The 20,044-nt window shown below is 42.1% G+C and overlaps 1 protein-coding gene across 3 annotated transcripts in view; it reads right to left on the bottom strand.

The window, feature by feature from the left end:
- LOC109877366 (contactin-4-like) overlaps window positions 1–18,093 on the bottom strand; it is a 219,870-nt gene extending 201,777 nt beyond the window's left edge. For 2 of the 3 annotated variants that reach the window (XM_031791254.1, XM_031791153.1), the window contains exon 1: window positions 17,522–18,093. The gene's annotated coding sequence lies outside the window, so the exon portion shown is untranslated. The remainder of the gene's footprint in view (window positions 1–17,521) is intronic. The other variant, XM_031791209.1, reaches the window with a different exon arrangement.
- Window positions 18,094–20,044: the final 1,951 nt, after the last annotated feature.

Consider the following 20,044-nt stretch of genomic DNA (forward strand, 5'->3'; position numbering starts at 1 on the left):
GTTATTGACTGTACGCTTCTTTAGTCCATGTGTAACTCTGTGTTGTTGTTTGTGTCGCACTGGTTTGTTTTATCTTGGACAGTTCGCAGTTGTAAATGAGAACTTGTTCTCAACTAGCTTACCTGGTTAAATAAAGGTGAAATAATATTTGTATTTTTTTTAATAAAAAATGTAAATACACATGCTGGCTTCTGATACAACATGCTATTCAACATGCTATTCATAGGATGAATACTAGCACTCCATGTTCTATGAAGTCTACAGAATGCAGACTGTTTTGAATCAGGATATAAAATGTGCCTTGCATTTTTGTTTCCAGTCCAACTTGTTTTACAAGATCGTATTCTATCGAATTCATTCCACCAGAAAGCATAAAACGGATAGTAAAGCAGGATGGAGCCTTTACTGGAAGCTCTCCGTTTTGCAAACTCAAACCCCCATTTTCTATTTTGCGATTCTTTTTTAAGAATAAATTAATCCGCTATCATTTATTACAACCGTCAAGAACTTTTGAACATCAGATAGGCAGTTACTTAACTAAATTTCGTCTTCAACTTTGACTCATCTGCCCCGGGCCCTTTCTGTAATTCTGACCCAAATTTCGGGCTACCCAAGAGGAAACTCTGGCGTTACAGAGGCAAGAGTGGGGGGTTCCTAGCGAGATTAAGGCGAAGGGAATACCGGCCACCTCTTCCCTACATTCTACTGGCCACTTGATAATAAGATGGATGACCTCCCATCGTTGATTTTCTACCAACAGGGCTCTCAAAACATGGCCCTGAAACATGGCTCTTGGACAAGATAGTCTCCATTCACCATACGGAAAGGACAGTGGAGTCAGGGAAATCAGGAGGGGTTTTCCTTTTCATCAACAACAACTGGTGTGCTGACTCGAGCGCTGTGCAAGTGTCAACCCATTGTTCATCCGTATTGACCTGATGGTCAAATGCCAATACTTCTACCTCCCAAGGGAGTTTTCAGCTGTTATTGTGATATATTCCACCCCAGGACAAGAAAATTAACTGCATCAACTTAATGAACAGTATGTGACTAAAGACAAGCAGGCTGCTTTTCTGGTTGTCGGCGATTTTAATCCGTGCCATTAAGACACGTGATGCCCAACTTTCATCAACAAGTCTCCTTCGCCACTAGGGGTGATGAAGTCATGATCTGCCCAATGAAGCCACTCTACCGGATGAACTCAATTGTTTTATGCACGCTTCGACAATAACAACATCGTGCCAGACGTGAGGGCTATCACCGACCCAGAGAACTCTGGGTGATCTCTCCAAGGTCGACATGCGTATGGTCTTTAATCAGGTTATGGTACCGACGCTATTCCAGGGCGTGTTCTCAAAGCATGTACAGAACAGCTGGCAGGCATATTCACGATAATTTTCAACCTCTCCTTGTCCCAGTCGATGTTCTCCACATGTTTTAAGATGACCACCATCATTCCTGTTCCCAAGATCTCTAAGGCTTCATGCAACAATCACTACCGCCCTGTAGCACTTATATCTTTAAAAGACTGGTTATGGCACACATCAACTACATCATCCCAGACACCCTAGACCAGCGTTTCCCAAACTCAGTCCTCGAGACCCCAAAGGGTGCAGGTTTTGGTTATTGTCCTAACACTACACAGCCGATTCAAATAGCCGATTCAAATCAACTAATCATCAAGCTTTTCTTATTTGAATCAGCTGTGCTGTGTTAGGGCAAAAACCAAAACGTGCACCCCTTAGGGTCCTGAGGACTGCCCTAGACCCACTCCAATTTGCATACCTGAATCTCAATTGCACTCCACACTGCCCTCACCCACCTAGATAAGAGGAATACCTATGTGAGAATACTGCTCATCGACTACAGCTCAACGTTCAACACCATTGTCCCCTCCAAGCTCATCACCAAGCTTAGGAACCCGGGACTGAATACCTCCTTCTGCAACAGGATCCCGGTCTTTCGGACGGGCTGACCGCAGGTGTTGAGGGTAGGCTATATCACCATGCTGACCCTCAACACGGGGGCTCCACAGAGGTGTGTGCTTAGTCCCCTCCTGTACTGACTGTTCACTCATGACTGCATGGCCATGCACAACTCCAACACCATCATCAAGTTTGCTGACAACATGACAGTCGTGACACAGCCTACAGGGAGAAGGTCTGTGGCCTGTCAGTGTGATCCGAAACACAACTTCTCCCTCAACGCCAGCAAGACCAAGGAGCTGATCGTTGACTACAGGAAACTGGGGGAGTGGGCAAGCACGCCCCCATCCACATCGACGGGGATGCAGTGGAGCGGGTCGAAGGCTTTAAGTTCCTCAGTGTCCAAATCACTAAGGACTTAAAATGGTCCACACACATGCGCACACTCCTCCCCCTCTTTAGGTTGAAAAGGGTTGGCATGGAACCTCAAATCCTAAAAGGGTCTACAGCTGTACCACTGAGAGCAGCTTAACTGGCGGTATCACTGCTTGGTATGGCATGGTGCTACAGAGGGTGGTGTGGACAGCCCAGTACATCACTGGGGCCGAGCCCTGCCATCCAGGAGCTCTATATGGAGGAGGGCTGAGAACTGGCAGTGTGGCTCCAGGACAACAACCTCTCCTTCAACGTGACCAAGACTATGGAGATAATTGTGGACTACTGGGAAAGGAGGGCCAAGCACGCCTCCATTCAAATCAACGGGGCTGTAGTGGAGCAGGTCAAGAGCTTCAAGTTCCTAGGTGTCCACATCTCTAACAAACTATCAGGGTCCAAACACACCAAGACAGCCGTGAAGAAGACACGACAATGCCTATGCCCCCTCAGGAGACTGAAAAGATTTAGCATGTGTCCTCAGATCATTTCTACATCTGCACCATCGAGAGCATCCTGACTAGTTGCATAATGCTTAGTATGGCAACTGCTCAGCATCCAACCGCAAGGCGCAACAGAGGGTAGTGCATATGGCCCAGTACATCACTGGGGTCAAGCTTTCTGCCTGTTACGGATACAGTTATCCTGTGTGTGTGTGTATCCTGTGTGTGTGTTTCTTTTCTCTCCTTCTCCCCTCACAGGTGAAAATCATCACTCCCCAATAAGTCAACAATCAATCATCAATCAGAAGACACACCTCCTCCTATTTCCTACCCTATCACAGTTCCTTCCCCATGGTTTAAAAACCCCATCAGTTGTTTGCTCTAAATGCCATGTATGTAGATCTTTGTGTTTCACTCTCTCTTTGTGTCTTAACCTCTCTTTTGTTTGAACACCTCCAAATCACTTTGTCATCTCCTGTGAGTATTGTTTTTGGTTATGGTGTTTGTGTTTGATTGCTGGTGGGAAAAGGGGAAACCAAGACAAGTCGCCCATGGGCATACACTACCCGTAGGTGAACTTTGTTAAATACACTAGTTAGAACTGGGCGGACCACCCACTGTATTTTTGGTTAGTTAGTTAGCTGTTGTTAAAGTAGGCTAGTCTAGCTTAGGGGTGTTTTTGTATATTTATTGTTTCTTTCCTTGGGTCCAGCTCAGCCCCTTTTCCTGCTTCCCCCCCATTACCGTGTGTTTATAAATAAACCTGGAGTTTGACGGTAGATTTCTGTTGTCGTGGTTATTTCGTTCACACTTTTACTTTGTCACAATAATAATTTGCATGAGTTATGTTACGGGTCTCATTACCATCCCCCCTAGACTATCGGGCCAAAAGGGATTCGTAACACTGCCATACAGGACCTCTATGCCAGGCGGTGTCAGATAAAGGCCCTAAAAATTGTCAAAGACTCCAGCCACCCAAGTCATAGACTGTTCTCTCTGTTATCACATGCCAAGCGGTACCGGAGCACCAAATCTAGGTCCAAAAGGATCCTTAACAGTTTCTACCCCCAAACTATAAGACTGTTAAACAGCTAATCAAATGGCTTCCCTGACTATTTGCATTAACCCCCTTTTTTAATGCTGTTGCTGTTTATTATCTATACATAGTCACTTTACCTGTACCTACATGTACATTTTACCTCAAGTGCCATTAATACATGTAACGAGTGGAGGACAGAGGAGCCTCTTAAAGAAGAAGTTACAGGTCTGTCAGAGCCAGAAATCTTGCTTGTTTTTAGGTGACCAAATACTTATTTTCCACCATAATTTGCAAATAAATTCATTAAAAATCCTACAATGTGATTTTCTGGATTTTTTTTCTCATTTTGTCTGTCATAGTTGAAGTGTACCTATGATGAAAATTACAGGCCTCTCTCATCTTTTTAAGTGGGAGAACTTGCACAATTGGTGGCTGACTAAATATTTTTTGCACCACTGTATGCAGGTTTAAAAATATATACTCGTGTACTGATTTTAAAGAAAGGCATTGATGTTTATGGTACACATTGGTGCAACGACAGTGTTTATTTTCGCGAATGTGCTTGTTAAATCATCACCCGTTTGGCGAAGTAGGCTGTGATTCGATGATAAATTAACAGGCAGCACATCGATTATATGCAACGCAGGACAAGCTAGATAAACTGGTAATATCATCAACCATGTGTAGTTAACTAGTGATTATGTTAAGAATGATTGTTTTTTTTTAAAGAAGTTTAATGTTAGCTAGCAACTTACCTTGGCTCCTTGCTGCACTCGCGTAACAGGTAGTCAGCCTGCCACGTAGTCTCCTCGTGGAGTGCAATGTAATCGGCCATAATCGGTGTCCAAAAATGCAGATTATCGATTGTTATGAAAACTCGGCCATTCCGATTAATCGGTCGACCTCTACCCTTTATATACTGTAGACTGGTTATTATTATTTTTTGCAAGTATTTTCTGACTTACTTCTAACAGCTTGTAAGTAAGCTTTTCACGGTAAGGTCTAGCTAGACAAATAAAATTAGAACACTTAAACATCTGAATACCGATATCAATCACCTTGGCACAAGTATAGTTACTCTATGCTTTGTTTAAGAAGGATTTTAACAGAGAGAGATATTTGGCACAGCTAACCCCTCAGGTCCGTTCTCCAGTATAATGTGAGGTCCAATGGTTTATTAATAGTGTTTTTAGACAGCAGTGTGTGGGACTGAGGGACCAAAGCGTTTCAACGGGGGGTTTCTTTCCAGAGAAAGAGGACATCCCTGTCTGACCATCCCTGTCAGCTCTAAACCTCTGACCTTCTTTTACACAAATTGGTTGTTTGTACAGCATCATGTTTTATTGCACGTGCTCTAAAAACATGAACTAGGTGACAGCAGCACATAACCCTGCAGTGGGTGTTTTTTTGGAGCAGCACTTTCGTATAAAGGCATTTCAAAAGTCATGTAACGCAGGGGTGAAGCTAGCATCATAGCTGAGAAACGTTGAGCATCGGCTTCAAGCATACAGATAACATGCCATTTCTAAAGAAGCTATGAATACATCTGTTGAAAAGTGTAGACCAGGACAGAGGGTCCTTGTACTTCAGCATAAACATTGAGCTCGTTGAACTGTCACTATTCTTGAATAAGTAAGAATTGAACAAAAAGCATTTTTCTAGCATAATGAACTGCAATAGCTCTTCGTTTTACTCGACAACTGTATCCCAGATAGTGACACTACAATGGCCCGTCTGCAGCCCACAGCTAGCACTACTTGTACTTAGAAATTGAATAAATGATACGTGTATGTGAATCTATTTCAAACGTGACAAATCATCCCTATCTCCGAATGCATCTGTCTGCACTCTCCTATTTTTTTCCTTCATAAAAGGTCAAAAACCTAAAAAAGGTAATTAGTGTTAAAAGGCTTTTTATTCGCTGAGAGGCATTTGATCAGCTATAAGAAATCAGTCCATAGCTGGAGGTGTTGTGGTCTCACAGACCGCAGATTGGATTTCAATAAAACAAATCTCCTATTCTCACAAGATGGTAAATCATGTCTGACACCTTTTACTTCCTGCCTTTAGGGAAGAGAAAAGAAGACTTCTGTCCAGATCTTTCCATAAAAGTATTGTCTGAATTGAAGTGTGGCTTTAGCAGGCTTTCAAGTTGGTAGTATAGTGTGTAAATGTGTAATGTAATTACATAGTTATTAAGGTTATCTAAATATCCAATATGTATACATTTGTAAGTAGATAAAGTGAGATTGTTAATATGTTTCACTCCTGTACAGTAGTTATACCATGACAGCTTCTACATCAAGGCAGTTCCATCTCCTGCTACATCATTCATTTAGTTAACACCCTAGCTCTATTACACTCATTTTGCAACAATTCTGTGCTTTAGCTATGTTTGAAAACATATTACATTAGTTAAATGTGGGTTTTTGGCTTAGAAGCACAACAATCCTTGGTGTGCGGTACAAACTGTGTTGTGTCTGCATCGTTTCCTTACTCAAACATGGTGCGACATGGTCCCTCCCTGGGAACAGCTTTAATTGCAGGCTTAATAAGAGCAACACCACCCAACAACCAGCTTTTGGAAATATCTGAGCATTGGGACTATTGCATTATTAACTATGCGTTATGTGAGGGCTGCTAACAACTGCTTTCCAAGCAATCAAAGCAAGAGGTCAGGTTTGTGTTTCTTCCTCAGAATCCAGAAGACATGACGAGGGAATTCTTTTTTTTATTTTTTATCTTTCAACACTTTGTTTTTGCTATACCACAGGGGGAAATTCTTAGATTTTTGCAAGTGTTTCTTAGAGCAATATGGCACCCCATAGAGTGAGGCTGTAAGGTGTGTGAGCCTTCTTTCCCCCACCATTTATTACAATACAAACACACTCAATACAAAAAACTCACACCCCAGAGTGCATTGTTATTTTCTTTTCACATAGCTGAGATTAAAGAAAAGTTGGATGAAATGGTATCACTAGATGACTCAACAGAATGTCACAATGTGCTGGCACTGTAGACACAACAACAAGTTATGGTTTCAAGTTTAAAGTCATGTGCACAAGTACAGTGAAATTCCTTTCTTGCGAGCTCTAAACCCTACAATGTAGTAATCAATATCAATATAATACAAACAAATAATATAAGGTGGAACAAAAACATAAGAAATTAAAATAAGATATAAGAAGAACATGAGACAGTAATTAATCATACTATGTATAGGGTCAGTGGGTTCCAGTACTATATTTACAATGTGCAGGGAGACTGGAGTGAGAAAGGTAGATATGTACAGTCTAGGAGTAGGGCGACTAGGCATCAGGATATATGATTAACAGAGTAGCAGCAGCGTATATGATAACTTTGTGTGCATCTGTGTAGAGTCAGTATAAATGTATGTGCATTTTATGTGTGTGTGAGCAAATGATGAAGTCTGTTTGTGTGGGTGTGTTGGAGTATCAGTGTGCGTAGTGTGGAGGGCCCTGTGAGTGTGCATAGAAAGTGCAGAAATGAAATGAAATACAAGGGAAAACTCAGAAAGTCTGTGTAGCCATTTAGTTATCTATTTACAGTGCATTCGGAAAGTATTCAGACCTCTTGACTTCTTACCCATTTAGTTACATTGCAGCCTTATTCAAAAATGTATTAAATTAATTTGTTTCCTCATCAATCTACACACAATACCCCATAACGACAAAGTGAGAACAGGTTTTTAGACATTTTTGTAAATGTATAAACAAATCTAAAACGGAAATATTTACGTAAGTATAAATATTATTTACATAAGTATTCTGACCTTTTGCTATGAGACTCTCGAAATTCAGCTCAGCTGAATCCTGTTTCCATTAACCATCCTTGAGATGTTTCTACAACTTGATTGGAGTCCACCTGTGGTAAATTCAATTGATTGTACATGATTTGGAACAGTACACACCTGTCTATATAAGGTCCCACAGTTGACAGTGCATGCCAGAGAAAAAAAACAAGCCTCAGAGCGTCACAGAGTTCTGGAACCATCGTGATTTCCATTTATTTTTTATTTTACCTTTATTTAACTAGGCAAGTCAGTTAAGAACAAATTCTAATTTACAATGGCAGCCTAGGAACCGTGGGTTAACTGCCTAACTCACAGATGTTTTTACCACGTCAGCTCGGCGATTTGATCTAGCAACCTTTCGGTTACTGGCCCAACGCTCTAACCACTGGGCTACCTGCCGCCCCACAATACAGAATAAGGCTGTTATGTAACAAAATGTGGAAAAAGTCAAGGGGTCTGAATACTTTCCCGAAGACAATGTATTCCTTTTGTCCAGGTGGATGCTGGCAGTGTGGAGTGGATCTGTTGGGGTGGTACGTGAATTGGAGTGGGTCCAGAGTGTCTGGGATGATGGTGTTGATGTGAGCCATGACCAGCTTTTCAAAGCATTTCATGGCTGTAAATGTGACTGATAAGGAATGAACAAACAATGTGGCTCCTCAGTGAGCAGAGTACTAGAAAACACCTTGGTATCACACAGGAAGGGTGTCAACCGCTGTCTGTGCACTGGCAAAGTAGTATCAGGGGCCTGCAGCAACCTCCTCATCCATAATGACGTTATGAAGAATCGCACAGCACTGTTTACTTTAAAAACCAACAGAGAACAGCAATAAAGCAGGGACTATTCCAGCAGTGCTAAAGAACTGACACAAAGCATTTGTCTTTATTTGCTGCTCTTTGCCCTAGTGTTCTTATAAGTGTCAGTGTGGTGAAAACCTCAGAGGCAAGACCCTTGGACTGCACAGTTTTATCATAAACTTCAGTCCTTCAAAGTCGTGACGCTCCATAGAAAAAATCTCAGACTTTGAATACAACTCCGTAGTCAACAACTAGTGAGGCCTGCCTGATAGTGCTGCCAAACCATCCGTGTTTGTCAGTAGGGACTGTGCAGAGATGAGTGGCCTGCTGGACTATGGCATTTTCTAAGCTCTAAAGACAACAAGTGATGGTATTTCTGTACCTGATTGAATGTATGCTAAATTATATAATCTCCTGCCACAGTAATGGGCCTGCTTTCATTCACATACTATACTTACTAAGAAACAAGGTATATGGAGGCAAATGAAAGCTTCCCAGCATGCAGAGACTTCACACTGATTTTATTTAACTAGTGCCTTACAGCACAGCGCCACTCGGGAGGCCATAGTGAAGTGCGTTACTGCCACAGAACAATAACGCACTTCACTGTGCCTCTCTACCAGGGCCTTTGGGTGCCTGTCATGCCAAATAGTGTCCACCTGCCAAAATGTGTCCCCACCCTGTGTCACAATGGGATTCGATGAGCTCTAGCTTCAGTTACTAGGGCTGTTGCTAGAACTTTCAAAATTCTGACCCGTCTACGTAATGCCAAATTCCAATTAGAACTTTAGGCCAGGGTTCGTTTGGAATTGGACATTGGTTTCTGGTGAGTGTTTAAATATATGGAGGTTCTAGATTTGCATAAGTAATATGGCAGAAGTGGCCATTACACAGCAGGGTGGAGTCATCACATTATCGAATATGGAGCCTGGCAGTGGAGGTGTCACAATACCCATAAAATCTAGCGGTCAAAATATATTTTTGACGTGACTCTCCGCCAATAATTACGTTTGGAGGATTGTAAATGAACTTATAAGGCTAATTTTTCTTTAGGGCAAATCTGATTTGTGAGAATATCTAAGGGTCTAAATTACAGGTCTACGGTACGTAGCCTACTTTAGGCTACACTAATTTTTTTGAAGTCAACATTTGTTCAGAATAATTTGCTTGATAGCAAGATAAAATGTCACTCTTAAAAAGAATCCAGAAGAAAAGTGGATAACGAAAATCAAAGTTTCTGAGAAGAATGTACAGAGAGATATGCTTTCACATAAGTCAATCGAGGACTTTTGCACATCAAAATCACATCTATCCATCAAACCCAACATCCACAAGATTGTGTCCGAGGGGAAATGCAACTTTTCTCATTAAATAAGTGACTTAGTGGTCTATATGACTGTATTTAGTCAATTCTAATATTATTGTGATAGGTTATCCAGGAATATTTACATCTCAAGCTGACAGTATGTACTTTAAATCATTGTTTTATGTAGGATGCTACATTTTTTACCAGTTGCAATTGTAAGTAGGCCTAATAAAAACAATCCTACTTCTATTAGGCTGTTAAACCTCATAGCCTACCTCAGCCAGTTAAGTTATTTTATATAGGTCTAGGCTCAGAAGAAATAGACTCCAATTAAGCCCTCTTGTTGTTTGTAAAGTCATATGAAAGATCAAGATTAATGTTGAAATGAATTGCTCGACTGGTGTACACGGACGACACTGGGCCAATTGTGCGTTGACTCATGGGTCTCCCAGTCGCGGCTGGCACGGGTATCGAACCACCATCTGTAGCATCTGTAGCAACGCAGAGAATGCATTTGACTGTTTGGGCTTTCAGGAGGAACGGAAAATTGAGTGTCAATTCATAAACCATGTGGCATGGAATCGCTTCCCAACTATTTTGCTATCTACAGTTGAAGTCGGAATTTTACATACACTTAGGTTGGAGTCATTAAAACTCAGTATCAAACACTCCACAAATTTCTTGTTTACCTCTCTAGGGTAGGGGGCAGCATTCGGAATTTTGGATGAAAAACATGCCCAAATTAAACCGCCTGCTACTCGGGCCCAGAAGATAGGAAATTTATATAACTGGTAGAATTTGATAGAAAACACTCTAAAGTTTCCAAAACTGTTAAAATAGTGTCTGTGAGTATAACAGAACTGCTTTGACAGGCGAAAACCTGAGAGAACCTTATTTTTTGTTTTGTAGTTTTCTATTCAATGCCATTACAGTATCCATTGACTTAGGACTCCATTTGCAGTTCCTATGCCTTCCATTAGATGTCAACAGTTTTTAGAAATTGTTTCAGGCTTGTATTCTTATGAATGAGGGAGTAAGACCAGTCTGAATGTGTGGACCCTGACGTGTCACAGAGCTTTTTCATGCGCAATCCTGAGAGAGTGCATTTCTTGTTCACCTTTTATATTGACAACGTTATTGTCCGATTGAAATATTATAGATCACTGGATGTTGGCCAGATGGGACGCTAGAGAGGTTAAGTGTATTTTTAGCTGGAGTTTTTCCTCACTGTAGGCTACTACTTTTACACTTTTAGTCTTAAAATCTTTGGTTGTATACTACACTACTCACTCTGTTTAGCACATGACCTCACATGTGAATCCTTAAAGAGAAGTATGTGGATAAGGCTTAAGAGGGTGTGAACGATGCTGGAGGGGTGTAGACAAAGAAGAGCTCTGAAGCAGCTGTACCAAAACATTCAAGGGCCATTTTCTCAAAAGTGGGTTTACAAGTCTATCAACTTTCAAAGCAAAATTATTTTCCCATTGTTCTTCAACTGTAGTGTATGATATACAATTTTCTAGCTCTGAGTACCTACTTTTAGCCAATGTAAAGCATACCATTTCAAATGTTGCTACACAGGACCGAATTCAGGTGGTGGGTCACATTTGTAGTTCTTTATTATAGCCACATAAGCAGCTAATTAGCATTTCGTTTTTTTTGGCGGGGGGGGGGGGGGGGTAATTTCTGGCGAATATATTGATAAAAGTCTACTTGTCCAAGAGAGATTTACACGGTTATCAAAACGTCAGGCCAGGGTAAGCCTACGTGAAACACAGCCCTTATTTTAAGTGTTCCTAAAATTCCCCATGGGAAAAATATATGGTGGAACAACGATTGGAACCATTTCCTTGTTTGACTGCTAGGATTTATGGGTATTATGACTCCTTGTCACACCCTGACCATAGTTTGCTTTGTATGTTTCTATGTTTTGTTTGGTCAGGGTGTGATCTGAGTGGCCATTCTATGTTGTGTGTCTAGTTTGTCTGTTTCTGTGTTTGGTCTGATATTCGTTCTCAATGAGAGGCAGGTGTTAGTCATTGTCTTTGATTGGGAACCATATTTAGGTAGCCTGTTTGGTGTTGGGGTTTGTGGGTGATTGTCTCCTGTGTCAGTGTTTGTACCACACGGGACTGGTTTCGGGTTTTCACATTTATTGTTTTGTAGTTTGGAGGTGGTAAAGGCGGAGAGGCGCTGGTATGAGGAGGCAGCACGGCGGCGTGGATGGAAGCCCGAGAGTCAGCCCCAAAACTTTCTTGGGGGAGGCACACAGGAAGTGTGGCGAAGCCAGGTAGGAGACCTGCGCCAACTTCCTGTGTTTACCGGGGGGCTAGAGAGACCGGGCAGGCACCGTGTTATGCTGTGAAGCGCACGGTGTCCCCAGTGCGGGTGCATAGCCCGGTGCGGTACATACCAGCTCTGCGTATCGGCCGGGCTAGAGTGGGCATCGAGCCAAGTACCATGAAGCCGGCTCTACGCATCTGGTGTCCAGTGCGTCTCCTTGGGCCGGCTTACATGGCACCAGCCTTGCGCATGGTGTCCCCGGTTCGCCTGCATAGCCCAGTGCGGGCTATTCCACCTCGCCGCACTGGCAGGGCGACCAGGAGCAGTCAACCAGGTAAGGTTGGGCAGGTTCGGTGCTCAAGAGCTCCAGTGCGCCTGCACGGTCCGGTCTATCCGGTACCACCTCCACTCACCAGCCCTCCGGTGGCAGCCCCCCGCACCAGGCTGTCTCTCTGTCTCATCCTTACAGGTGCTCCCGCCTCTCCAGCGCTGCCAGAGCATTCCTCCTCTCCAGAGCTGCTGGAGTCGCCAGTCTGCCCAGCGCCGCCTGAGCTACCAGTCTGCCCAGCGCCGCCTGAGCCACCAGTCTGCCCAGCGCCGCCTGAGCTGCCAGTCTGCCCAGTGCCGCCTGAGCTGCCAGTCTGCAAGGAGCCGCCAGTGCCGCCAGTCTGCAAGGAGCCGCCAGTGCCGCCAGTCTGCAAGGAGCCGCCAGTGCCGCCAGTCTGCAAGGAGCCGCCAGTGCCGCCAGTCTGCCAGGCACCGCCAGTCAGCCAGGATCTGCCCAGAACCGCCATTCAGCCAGGTTCTGCCAGAGCAGCCAGTCAGCCAGGTTCTGCCAGAGCCGCCAGTCAGCCAGGATCTGCCAGAGTCATCAGCCTGTCCCGAGCTGCCCCTCTGTCCCGAGCTGCCCCTCTGTCCCGACCTGCCCCTCTGTCCCGACCTGCCCCTCTGTCCAGTGGGTTCATTTAGAAGGGTCGCCGTGGTTAGGAGGCCACGGAAGCGGACAATGGGGTGGACTAAGACTATGGTGAAGTGGGGGCCACGTCCAGCACCAGAGCCGCCACCGCGGACAGATGCCCACCCAGACCCTCCCCAATAGGTTCAGGTTTTGCGGCCAGAGTCTGCACCTTGGGGGGGGGGTACTGTCACACCCTGACCATAGAAACATACAAAGCAAACTATGTTTTGTTTGGTCAGGGTGTGATCTGAGTGGGCATTCTATGTTGTGTGTCTAGTTTGTCTGTTTCTATGTTTGGCCTGATATGGTTCTCAATCAGTGGCAGGTGTTAGTCATTGTCTCTGATTGGGAACCATATTTAGGTAGCCTGTTTGGTGTTGGGGTTTGTGGGTGATTGTCTCCTGTGTCAGTGTTTGTACCACACGGGACTGGTTTCGGGTTTTCACATTTATTGTTTTGTAGTTTGTTCATGTATAGTTTTCTTATAAAAAAAACATGAACTTCAACCACGCTGCGTATTGGTCCGCCTCTCCTTCGACGGAAGAATCCCGTTACACTCCTACTGTGGTACTCTATTTGAGGGGGGGGGTCCCCTAATAAACACAAATACACCTATCCAAGCCCCATAAGGTCAAACACTGAAAAAATAGAGTAGGGGGTGAGAGGGTTTTATAAAAAAAAAATATATATATCTTTGCTTGTACCTTGATGTGTTGAGAGGGCTTTCAGCTAAAACTAGGCACATGTTAGTGAAAATTAAGTAACCCTTGTGTTTGCTTTTTCATCCCGCCACCCCTGCCTCCTCCTCTCTTCCCTTTACTCAGCCTTTGATCTCCAGGGTTTATGCTATGTTCCAAGAAGGAGGCTTGGCGACAAGACGACGAACAGCTTGAGCAAAAAAACCTTTCGAGACTGGCTGCCTATCGAGGACAAGTGACAGGAAGAACTAGCCGCTGCACCTCCTGTCTCTTGATTCTGCCTCTTCCCTCTCTCCTCAGCCTTTAACTCTTTCTATTTTCTCCCACCAGATGAAATTCTGCATCTATTGACGTCTTCCCTTCTCCATCTATGAAGACCTCCTCCCATTCCTTTACCACCCTAATCAATTGCAGTTTTACAGCTACTTTCCTGCAATTCTACCCATTTTGCCATGGGGTAGAGATATTTATTTAGCCGTTTTAAATCAAATTTCCTGCAATTCTACACATTTTGTAATGACTTATGCCACGTTAATGTGATATCAGAGTTAGAATGACCATCCAAATCAATAGGGGTCCCTGAGCACGTGCCCTGCATGCCAGTCGGTATTCGGACATGATTGCTACAAGTTTAGATAGCTGGCGAGACTAACTAACAATCAAAAAATGGTTAGCGACATGGCTAATTGAGTGACTGGCAGTAACTGACATTAATTGCACCTGGTGTATTCTACTACTCTTACTCTGAATAGTAAGTTGACCCCCATCTATTTTATTTCAACATGGTGACTGATGCAGTATCTCTAAACTGTATTTATACATCTGATTGAGTGGGGTGGGGGGGGGGGGGGATTTTTGCCAATACTATACGGTTACTGATTAAGAAGGACAGACACATTTGGCTTAACTGAATCCTGCTCCAATAAGAGATCAAATGAGAAGAAAATGCTGAAGAGTTCCTTGTACGTGAAAGAGGCACAATGCCTCTCTTTTGGACTGAGATAGTTTGATAGGAACTCATCTTAATGTACACGCACTTCAGTCGCTTGTTCGGAACACCATTTTTTTACAGCAGCGTTACACAATTTACATGGATTCGAAAGGCTACTATGGAAAACAGAGAATTGACCACTTTTCTTTAACACGTTTTCCTGGAAGGAGAAAACATTTTTTATACTGTACATGAAATAGAAATACCCCAGATGACACATGTTCTCAATACTTCTACCAGCAAGAACTATCCAATGAAATGTTGCTAACTGTAACTATCCCAAAATCGTTTTAATGTCACTTATGCACTACATCCCTTCTGACAGTCTGTTGGCCTGAAGGCATTTTTTTCTATTTCCTGCAAAGCTGCATCTGCCAGGGCACTCTCTAGTCCATCAAGAAACCACCACGCATACATGTCTAAGAGACTGTCACTGGAATGTGTGGCAAAAATTAACACACACGTATAAACCAACCAACCATGGGTCTATAGAAAATCATATATGCCAGATAGCTAAGTCATTCCAAGCCTGGTTTGTCTCTGCAGGGTGCCTGTTGAGTCCATTGAAATGCATGGTGCATGTCAGGCAGGTGATTACTTTCATCAGAAATGCACAAGGGAGGAGGAAGTGGTGAAGATTTACAACATGGGACTGTATGGCCAACTAGTTCTTGTTATTGTGGAATTCATGATTGAGGAAATGTCCTCAATAATGTCCATATGAAGCGTGAGGGGACAGTGGATCCATTCATAGCTATCAGACAACCCCTGTGGCAATTTGCAGCACAGCGTCATCTATATCAATCATCTAAATTAACAAGGATGCTTTTCATCTCCCACAACAAATCAGATATCCCATCTTATCATACATTCCACAGTCAGAGCACACCTTACCAGTAACTCACATTAACTCACAGAGGAGAGGACTCTGGCAGCCATGGAGAAGGCAGATACACTATTACCACTAGCATGATACAAATAACACATTTGGTCATCCAGTAATAATTATTTAATGTAAGAGCAGACTAAAACCATACAGATTCTCAAATATCTACTATGCATATTAAAGGAGCAGGTTTGGTTATGCCTCTGGCTACAGTGAGAGTATGCAGACTCATCTGCTAGCCCCCATCTAGATCAGATCAGATAAGGGCACTGGGCAACAGTAGCAGAGTACCATGAGGCTGATGGACAGATGTTAGGATTAGTCCTGTGTTGATCACTAGGAAATTAGTTTGACTGGTGGCCAGTGGCGTAGTTCTGCTGGAGTGCACCAGAGTGAATCTCCGCCACTTCTCAGAATGGTGCTTGTTTAATAAAGTTTAGATCAAAGATGAATCAATGTCTTGCAAAATCACTTACTGATTCATTAGTATTCTACATAGGCCTAACATACCGAATATAATACTAACATAATGTTAATGTTTGACAAAAAACACCACTTAATGTCTTATGAAATGTTAGGATAGTTCTGCTGAATGGTCGCATCTCATGCGACCTTAACTCAACAGCGTTCGCTACTAGGCTAAATGTGTGTTTTGATTGAAACAACATACAGGTAGGCTTGTTAGCTTGTTAAAGCCATCTACTCTAAAATTAGCTGAAACAGTAGCTACTTATATCATTATGAAAACTAGATGCATATTCCCATAGAACTGATTGAGATCAAATGGTTGGCATGCAGATGCAGATTGGACGTTTCACCCATAAAATGTGATGAATTATCATTCACAATTGACAATGAAGATGGCCTAATTTGGTGTTTGAAGGTAATATAAACATATCATTTTCTATGAGGCAATATAGGCTACAGTATGTGTAACCATGGGCAGACTTGCATTAGGAGGATGCATTTTATGCATATTTTTTTAAACAATATTATTCAATAAACTACCTGTAGGTACCAACTTGGATTGACAAAATGATGACTACATAATTTTAAAAAAATTGGCTCCAGAATAATAATAGAAAATACCACTACATCACTGGTGGTGGCTGAAGATAACTAATGTAGGAAGGATGCTATTTAGGATATTGATATTAACTATATTGATATGTATGTACATTTCCTGACTAAACCTATGCATACTTGCAAAAAGTGTACTTGTATAGCCTGTACATGATAGAAAGAATGTAGAATATAATATTTTCTGGAATATTTATGTTTGGCTAGACATAGGACACTATGACCGCAGTTGGTCGTCAACTACATATTCAACAAATCCGGCATGGATTATGATAGGGAGTCGACGCAAGGGATTAGGCACCAAACATCTGCACGCACTAATCAGTGTGGTGGCACACAGCTACTGAATTTGTAGCCTACTTCTAGCATGATAGCGCCCTAACAAAATCAACACTCGGACAAATCAGATCACTATACCGTAACTCCAAGTGGGTTATGCACGCGTGATGTGCACGGGGGACCCTGTTTTTACTGACGTAAAATAAAGCCTACCCAAATGATGTAAATATGGGATAACACTAGTAGGCTATAGGCTATGAGTATTGACGCAAAAGTTACAGAGGTTCCGTTTAACCTGCAGTGTGGGCTATAAACCTACAATGGACTAGTCTGCTATAGTTTCGGACACTGGTTGAACAATTCCACTTGAAAGAAATACAATTTCAAACAGGCTAAAGCAAATAAATAAACAAACTACGTTGTCAATAGAGTCTGTTCGAGTAGTTTACAACAATACACCAATAACAGGCTAATAATAATCGAATAATGACAATAATAATAGCCTACTAATAGCCTACTAAATACTAATAGATCCTTTAAATAATAATAATGATCGGCTAATAATAACAATAATAATAAATACTCTTACCGTATGTGTAATTATCCTTGCAATTAGTATTTCATTGAAATAATCCGTGTTTTGATACTCCTAACAAAATTCTGTACACAGACATCACTGTGTTGAATCGTGGCAATGCTGTTGGAGAGTGAGTTGGGCGGCTATGCACAATTAATATCGGTCCATCACTAGAGTGCAAAATGTATTGTATCACCGACCGAATACATTCTAATAGTAACCTACTCTATGAATGTCGCTTTCGTTGTTTGCAATATAGGTAAATAGTGCACAGTTTAGCAGTTTGCTTAACGGAGCTCCGCGCGACTGTTGATAACTAAAGACGTACTTACAGTGATGCACCAGTTTCCCTCCCCTACCGGGAGCAGAGCAAGCACACGAGCTGTCTCTTGGCGAGGCACTCAGTCACCGCACCGAACATCCAAGCGGCACAGACCCTTCTGGGTAGTCTAAGTGGTCTTTCAGTTGGGCTCTAATACAAAACAACTACGCGAGCTGTAAAGCAGCCCAATTCAACATTACCCGGCAAGTATCGTAAAATACTATGTTTCCCATTGATTAGAAATGCAGCGTCATGCCATCAACGCATGAATAATTCTACCTTCTCCTACAGCGGCGTGCGCTGGCACGAGAGGGACACCTCCCACATATTTAGGACTTGTCTTGAGAAAATATCTGGTACAATAACTTTAAAGTTCGCAGGCATCATTATAAAACAGTAGTCTAACTAGATATAGGCCTATTAACAGGAATGTGATAGCTAGGCAACCCTAATAGATTACACGAAAAACAAGTGTCTATTCAAATGTTTAAAATGTATTCTGGCTTCCAAAGACTACCAACAAAATTATAACAATTGTTCATTTAAACCGTGTCTGAGAGCTTTTTGAAACATATTTTTCCATACAATATTTTCTGTATTGTCTGAAACTAGCAAGCAGACAGGTACCTGAGGTTTATCCTTTTAGAGGCAAGGTTTCGTGTACTCACTCTAAATGGATCAGCCTGTAACCCTGAGAAGACTACACCCAGAATGCATTAGCTGATCAAGTATTTATCTCTTCTTAATGAGATCACATCTCACCATTCGGATATTGCATTTTCCATTCAATACAATGACATTCCACTAAATTAAGCAGAATTGGCCAATGTTAATACATGAGACAGTCAATGAGACAGTTTAAAGGATATAGGGCTGTACCTTGGGAGCAGGGGGTCCATGAGGTCAGTTGGAGAACCTTAAACCTTTACATCTACATCTTAATCAATTAACTGATTCTATCAACATCTGTGACTACCAGTGGAATGCTCTAGTGCCACTCCATAGATGCATCTCTCTCTCTCTCTCTCTCTCTCTCTCTCTCTCTCTCTCTCTCTCGCCCTCTGTGTGTGTGTGTGTGTGTGTGTGTGTTTACGAAGCTAATAACAAAACATCATCCTCTTGGGAACATAAAACAATCCACTAGGTGGCAACAAACTTTCAAGTGAGTTGTCAAAATTAGCCCCTTTGTGCCAGAGGTAATTGTCAGTAGCCTACCATACTGACATTTGAATTCAATTGTTGTTTATTTATTTCCACCTAGACGTACATGCACTATATTATTGACTTATTCATTCATATAGAGTAAGAATGTTCTTAAAAAATGTCAAAATTCTTTCTATCTAGCTCTATACCTATATCCATTGTGCTGTAGATGTATAAATTGAATTAAACGCATAAGTCTGGTTAACCTAATTAATTCAACGTTTGATCTCTTACTTTTCAATTATCCTCATAGAAGTGTTAATTATAGTAAGTGGGATTTAAGAAAATCTACTCCTTTTAAAATAGTCAATGGAAAAAAGCCAATAATTAAGGAGAAGTAGATAATATTCCCAGTGAGCATTGCAAAGAAGTTGGTATGGAAAAGAGCTTCAGTACAGAAGACAGAGAGAACTGAGAACAATGACCATAACTAACATAGTTCTTATTTTCTGTTTGCCAACATATTTAACTATAATATTATATGATTTGACTTTTTCAGATGATTTGAGTTGTTTTCCATATGCTTGTGCATCTATGTTTTTATTTCCCTGTTGTGCTGTAAACAATGTCTTTGTTTGTTTTCACTCTGAGCTTGGTAATGACTGCCTTGCCAAGACATTTAACCCCCAGACTATCTGTCTTCTTGCTAAAGATAGAGAACTCTCTGAACCAAGAAATAGAGCCAGTTATACTCCACAAATGGTAGAGCTTTATCACCAGAATAAATACTTTAGATTGGATTATTAAGTACAGTACTAATCGATGGAAGCATCAGGTATGTGCTAAACTATCTAGACTGACACATTATGAAGGCACAGCGTTATCTGTACCCAAGGGGTAGTTAATTAAGCTGAGCTGTTGTTGATTTGGGGTGAGGGCTCTGCCTCTCCTGTTATGACTTACTGTATAGATATACTGTAACATAGCATACTTACTGACTGTATGCCATAGAGGATTGACACTAGATAATTATGTTAGAAACCCTGACACAGCCTCCTGAGTGGTGCAGT

The sequence above is a fragment of the Oncorhynchus kisutch genome, linkage group LG1 (assembly GCF_002021735.2).
Source record: "Oncorhynchus kisutch isolate 150728-3 linkage group LG1, Okis_V2, whole genome shotgun sequence".
In the NCBI taxonomy this organism is placed as follows: Eukaryota; Metazoa; Chordata; class Actinopteri; order Salmoniformes; family Salmonidae; genus Oncorhynchus; species Oncorhynchus kisutch.